Source organism: Gymnoscopelus microlampas, assembly GCF_963454915.1.
Source record: "Gymnoscopelus microlampas genome assembly, chromosome: 22".
Lineage (NCBI taxonomy): Eukaryota > Metazoa > Chordata > Actinopteri > Myctophiformes > Myctophidae > Gymnoscopelus > Gymnoscopelus microlampas.
In genome coordinates, this window is record NC_139959.1 from 13,651,700 (window position 1) to 13,658,972 (window position 7,273).

A 7,273-nucleotide genomic window follows, 5' to 3' on the forward strand; every position below is an offset into this window, starting at 1 on the left:
GTGTACAATGCTATCATATTTGTATCACAACTTTCTCCGGGTTGTTGGGATTTCGTTCATGCTCTGATTTCTGTATAAATAATCATTTTACTGACCCCTACTCCAGAGACTGGGTCTTTGTCAGTCTTCGGGGGCCTGATGAGAATAGATGCGTCCCCTTCTTAGACAACTTGATGAAGCGAAAGCTTCCATCATGTCCAACTGTTTGAAGGTTGTCTGAAGGACACGGAGAGAAGGTGTCGTCTGGAAGAACAGGAGGCTTTGCAGGAAGTGCTTCTCCGCAACCGTTTGTCACTCTGATATCTGGTAAATGTGATAATTAATACTGTAATTTAACTAAACCCACTCTGCGAGGTCTGTAATTAAAACTGATGTACCTACTTAGCACACCAAGCATCACAGGTGGGCCCAAATTAATCTGCAAATAGAGGTAAATTGCCTGCACTTAGCATTTTCGTCAACGTCACTCACTTTAGGGGGAAATGTCTGTAATTAATTCTGATATAACAAAGTCATAAATTTGAGGTTAAACGCAGTCTTGCCAACAGACGCAGCGACAGCAAGAGACCTCATCTGATGGTCCCAGCTGGGACCCAAGACTCAGATTTTTACAACAATGTGGCTCACATAGACTTCCTCTGACAACTGTAGTTTACTGTTTAGACAGGGGGAAAAAAAGACACCACAAAGACAAAGATAGAATCATCTTTTCTCTTGTTCTCTCGCTCTGTCTTTTTCAATTTGGGGTAATGGAAATGAAGCAGAGTGAAAGTTAACTTCCAGACCACAGAAAGGAAAATGAAAAAGATTAGTTCTGGATGAAAGCCAAAATGAGTGAACGCATTCAGATTTTGAATTACTATGAAACGAAGGCTGCAAACAACATTAGGCTGCGTGTAGCCTGTTATTTAAAGGAAAATGCCAGCGTTCAAGTCTGTTTTCATTTCTCATCCCTTCCATTTCTGGGCTAATTCAGATAATCTCCTGTTCAGTGCATTTCATATGTACAGCGTGGTGTGAATTAATTCATGATTGTGTTACTTTATGCCACCTCCATATGATCCACTTCCATTTTAAAGTCCACAACAGATCTTACAAGTAAACTCAACTGTGTCTATCAAAACACATGCTTGCTGTGTTGTGTGAACATATACTGAATATTTTGTAGGTGTTGGTGGTTGTGAGATATAATCTTTATAACAAAAATGGCAAAAAATAAATAATCTTAGTATAATTTATTCATATTTGTTTGAGGGTGTCTTTATTGTGATGTTATTATTCCGTGCCTAGTGTACTTATTTGCCCTGTATCTGTAACTTTTACTGCTGTGCTGTCTCTGGCGCCTGACCAATAAAGGTATCTATCTTTTGTGTAATAGAAGAAAACTATAGCGCACATAATAATGCTTAAGTGTTTCTCTTCATTTGACCAATGACCTTCTAGAACAGTTGTTCTCACACTTTTTCGTGTCAAGGACCCACAAATTGATATGTATTTGGCCACGGACCTTCTGCAAATATTGGAAAAAAGGGATCATTTTACCTGCGACCCAAACTTGGGTCCTGACCTAGTGTTTGGGAAACACTGTCCTATAACACACAGACCATATCATAACTATAAAGCAATATGTGGCGGCAGTTGTTCTCATCTATAATGTCTCTTAGAGATGTTCTGAAAGAAATTAACCCAATGGTTAAAAACAAAAACAATATTCTATTTTGAATGTAATGTTTTTGTTTTGGCAAACGTACACTCAGTTCTCATTGAACGAAATAGTAGATTAAACTGAATCACAGTCAAATAAAAAAGGAAATCACATATTTATGAATATTTAATATGGTCATGGCAAATAAGGCAAGTAATTAGGAGTTTCCATAAATTTGCAAATTGTTATTTTATGTTAATGAGGGATCCTCAGTGTTCCTCATGAATAATTTATGAATCAACAAAAAGTTTAACAGCAATGAATGAAAAGTCTGAGTGCTGTGCTGATCAGACACAAGCACACATGCATGCGCGCGCGCGCGCGCGCGCGCACGCACGCACGCACGCACGCACGCACGCACGCACGCACACACACACACACACACACACACACACACACACACACACACACACACACACACACACACACACACACACACACACACACACACACACACACACACACAGACCTCCAGTCTTTTCATCAATTACCATTGTTTTGTCAATTGCTTTTCACTAAATATTGCGCGTTTTATCCACAAAATCCAAAAAGGCAATTTCCACAATTTGTATGCCCCCCCCCTCCCCCCGCCCCAAAAAAAGAAAAATCTTCAAAAAATTACAAAAATAGCTGATCTACAAGCTCACATCGCATCGCGATACAACGTGCTGTGAGCTTATAGATCAGCTATTTCTGCTACTTTTGTCATTGGACAGAGAGGTGAAGGTGAAAGTCAAGAACAGTGCCACAGGAGAGTGGGGGGGGAGGGGGGGGGTCTCGCTGTGGGGGTTGATACGAGGAGAGGGGTGGGTGGATGGGGGTCGCGGGTGGGCAGTGAGTCAGAAAACAAGAGCAAAACAAATCTGTGATCTGGAACTCGGGGAGCAGCCACTCGGGGGGGGATTAATGAGAAGTATGAGGCTGTGAAATGATGTGGCCTTTGAGTGGGGAGAATGGCCCTAGTAGAGCATGGCTCTGAAATGAGCTGAGACAAACTTCACCTGATCCACAATTAACGGCGCCGCGCGGCTGGGTGACGAAGGGTCACAGCAGGGGAGGGAGGGAGGGAGGGAGGGATGGAGGTGGGTGGGGGGGGAGGGGGAGGGGTCACAAATCTCTTTGTGGCAAATTATCACCCCACCAAAAAGGGCAACCATTAGAAACTGGGACTCAATGAGGAGAGGAGAATGTGATTTTACACAAACGCACGCAGGCACGCAGGCAGGCACGCACGCACGCACGCGCACACACACACACACACACACACACACACACACACACACACACACACACACACACACACACACACACACACACACACACACACACACACACACACACACACACACACACACACACACACACACACACACACACACACACACACACACACACACACAGGTGTTAGAGAGATTTATGTGTAATAAAGACAGGCACAGTACATGGAATGGTACAAACATAATACAAGAAGAGAACATAAGGTGAAAGAAGGGGAAAGAAATGGAAGTTTCTGTGCAGAGGCACGCAAGGCCGAAAAAACAAAAAAGAGAAAATCTAACAGGAGCAGTAATGATTAAGTGGTGTTAGAGACCAGGAGCACTTGTTTGCGAGGATGATCTTTGTGTGCTTTTGTTGTCTGCCGGGCCGCCTTTATCTTTGTGTAATTCTGCGTCTGATGAAATGTGTTTAAAGAGATGAATTGGGATCGGAGGAGCCGTCCTGACATGATTATGAGGGATTCATCTGCAGCCATCTGCCACCGTTATGAAAGGGGGGGGGAGGGGGGGGGTTGAGGGAGGGCTGGCATAGAGAGAGAATGAGAGAGAGAGAGTGTGGAAGAGATAGGGAGAAGGGGGGGGGGGGGGGGGGGGGTAGGATTGTAGACCTTCTGTTCAGCAGCCCTGCCACAAACCCACCATTACACAGGCCCCTGGCCCACAGTTTACCATACTCACTTCCTTTGTTCTACTGTCTAGAGGTGAGCTCTGGGTCCAGTTCAATCAAAAGAAGGAAGAAGTGAGTCATAAAACATGTATGCTTGTTATGGTACTTCACATTGTCGACCATTAACATTTACATCTTTAACAGTTATGGCCAAAAAGATACCACACAACAACTTCCATTTTAGATGATGCAATCATTAACCTACTGATGAGCCCTGGCGTGCAACCAAACACATGCACAGCATAGAGGCACGTTTTGTGCACGCTCAAACATTGTCGTTCAGCTGCGGTTTGCAGGACGATTTACAGGTACCACTGGTGCTATGCTAAAAAAAAACACCATTTGGAGTGGATGGCAAAACCAGATGGGCGAATTGCTCATCACAACGTCTACGTGTTATAACAGTTGAGTTATTATGCAACACCAGTGTTGCGTTGAGTGTCAAACTCGCAAGATTACTCACTGTCTCTGTGGTAGAAATGGACATCAAGTGAAATGTATTCCAAACGACTAATTTGCCAAGTATGAATAGACGTTGAAGTTGAATTTTGTTTAGAATAAGTGCTGCAGAATAAAGGTGTCTTCCTCTGTCCTCAAAGACGTGTCCCCTATGTGAGAGCCGGCGATGACAGTACAGTTTTTATTTTTAAAAATCTCCAGGTGCTATTGAACAATGTTCTCTGCTCAGCGTTCCTGTGTTTTAACAAAGTGCCCATTTCATTCCTGCCCATTATGACTCTGCCATCACTTCATATTACAGGTCAACGTTATGGTGCTTAATTATGTGCCGGCTGCTTGGGGCTCCTAATAACCTGTCATTGAGGGGAATTTGAATGTCACACCATATTGTTGGGCCCTAATGCCAGCCGGCAGATCCACTGATGAGCCGTTTTGGGACAATTACAGCAGATATTCAAATCACAGGTGGGGTGTGGAGTGACCCAGCACACACAATCTGACAGGGGTTGCACGTAGGCTACATACACACTCAGCCAAAAGGCTGGTAACGTCAGAGAACACACACACAGACACACACACACACACACACACACCAACACATGCTCACACCAATATTATATGTGCACACCTACACACGCACGCACATGCACACTGTACACGCATCTTGACCTCACAATCCACCCCTCTTGACACGTATAAAACGAATGCCTCCCCCTGCCGCCGCTGAAATAGTTTAACTGTAGCATGATCACTTTTATTATCCTCCTAATCCAGATATCAGCGATTTCATCAGGGGCAGGAAGATATGCATATCATGAATTATTTTGACACCGGGACCTTTTAATTTTCGCCAGCAATATTTCATCTCACCAATCAGTGCCTGGAGTCGTCGTCGCCGGGGCTAACGCGGCGGTGTCAGAGGGACGAGCGAGGCTCCCCCGGTGGCTCCAAATCATCTGGGGGGGCCATAATGAGCTATGGCCACAATTATGATCTGCTGCACTCTGTGCATGCACGGCACGCATCTCATCAGGGCTCCACGCTGCTGGAGAGGACTCCACGCACACGCACACGCACACACACACACACACACACACACACACACACACACACACACACACACACACACACAATAGAATGTGGTAAATGTACAAAAGGCATGCAAGCAGTGGTGGAAAGTAACTAGGTACATTTACTCAAGTACTGCACTTAGGTACACCTTTGAGGATTTTTTTTACTTTACTGGGTCTTACTGGAGTGTTTCCAATTTTCTATATGTTTACTCCTACTCCACTACATCTCAGAGGCAAATATTGTACTTTTTACTCTAATACTAATTATTTGACAACTGTAGTTACCTTTTTTGCCGTTACAAGATATGCATCAACCACTTCAGCCCTATGCATACTTAGGCTATTTGAAAATAGCCGATCTACAAGCTCACAATGCGTCACTTTGCAACGAGTTGAGAGTTTGTAGATCTGCTATTTCCAAAGCATTTTTTATACATTTGGAAACTTGAAATGGGACATTCTGCAAAATTAGTACTTTTACTTTTAGTGCTTATGTATATATTAATGCGAATACTTTTGTACTTTTACTCAAGTAAATGTTTAATACCGGACTTACATTTGTAGCAGAGTATTTCTGCATTGTGGTATTGGTAAAATGTGAGTACTTCTTACACCACTGCATGCAAGTTAACATAGGTGGCCTAGTTCAACACAGCATAACGTCATTCAGATTCACACAGACATAAGCTATGTATTCTATACATGTAGCCTAACAGAAATACTCATGCGTGTCTGCAAAATGAACGGAGTCTAGCTCGCCTAATACAGCCCTGTCTCCACCTGCACCCTCTCCCACTGTGGAGTGGTGGGTAAATTGGATGCTCAAACAGTCAGCCCGTGACCTTGCCTCATCCTGGATGTTGACCCTCCGTATAAAGAGAGACATTACATCTCGTTACACAACAACACGGCTCTCGCTCTTCGCCCCAGATAAAGAAAAATGTCTCAATTAAATCTCCTCCGGGGCCCCCTGGCGAAGAGTTATCACGCCCCGGTAACGCTGATCGCTACACTCACACATCCTCAAAAGTTATTTGACATAAATTGCCGGAGTCACATCATTTCCTGCCACACTCTGAGGGGGATTTACGGCTGATCCCATTGACTGGGAGCTGAACCTCCAATAAAACTCCTGAGCCTAGGGACCGTGAGATACACCTATCTACTTTCCATCAGGCCCAGGCGCCTGTACCCAGATTAACAATGCAAATATTCGCACAGGTAGGGCCGACGACAACGATGGCACATTTATGCACAACTATGCAACTGGCCTGTTATCACCAAACAACTGTACACACTGCATTCACTGATTGTGTCTTATCTGATGTGCATGGCGAAATGAGAAAAGGGGAGATGGGGTATTGTAGCTTATCTGAAGGCCTCAAGGAATAGGAATGAGATCATTTTATGGTACAAATTTCAAAATGAGAGAAGAATGCCATTATGTATTTTATGGAGAATATATCTTATCTGCAGAAACTTAAGTAATTCAGCATATGCATGAATAAAATACTATAAAGTACATGCACTTGACTGAGAACAGTTCGAAGAGACATACAAGCTGTATATTATATTAGCAAAGTTCAATAAAATCTTATGGCATCAGAATTGCCCTCATGCAAATGATTTATCCGATGCTTCCAGTACATCGCTACCCCCATTATTAGAATTTCTAATACACAATATGTCAGATTTACTTTTAAATCTGCTTTCAATACATGTAACGTCATGTACTGTACTATACATCAGTGTTAATTTAAATGTGTATTAAAAAATGTTTTTTTTATACTAATTAAATTAACAATAGGGACCTTACTGTGTATTAGTATTTTTTCTCCTCAGTAGATTTTCTACAGTAAGTTTTTTTCTAATTTATTTTTTACTGCTTTTGATTGCCAAGCTTACCATCTCTCCCTAGTGGTGAAGTATGAAACATGTGACCCTTCCAGAGTTCTCCCAGTTCCCATCTCCTGTAGCGTTTTGAAGAGGATGCCACCACTGCAGCTGTCAAACACTGTTCCCTTGAGGGCCCATGGCTCAGAACACACATCCATGATGGGTTACTGTGAAACGATTGCATTTATCTAACAAA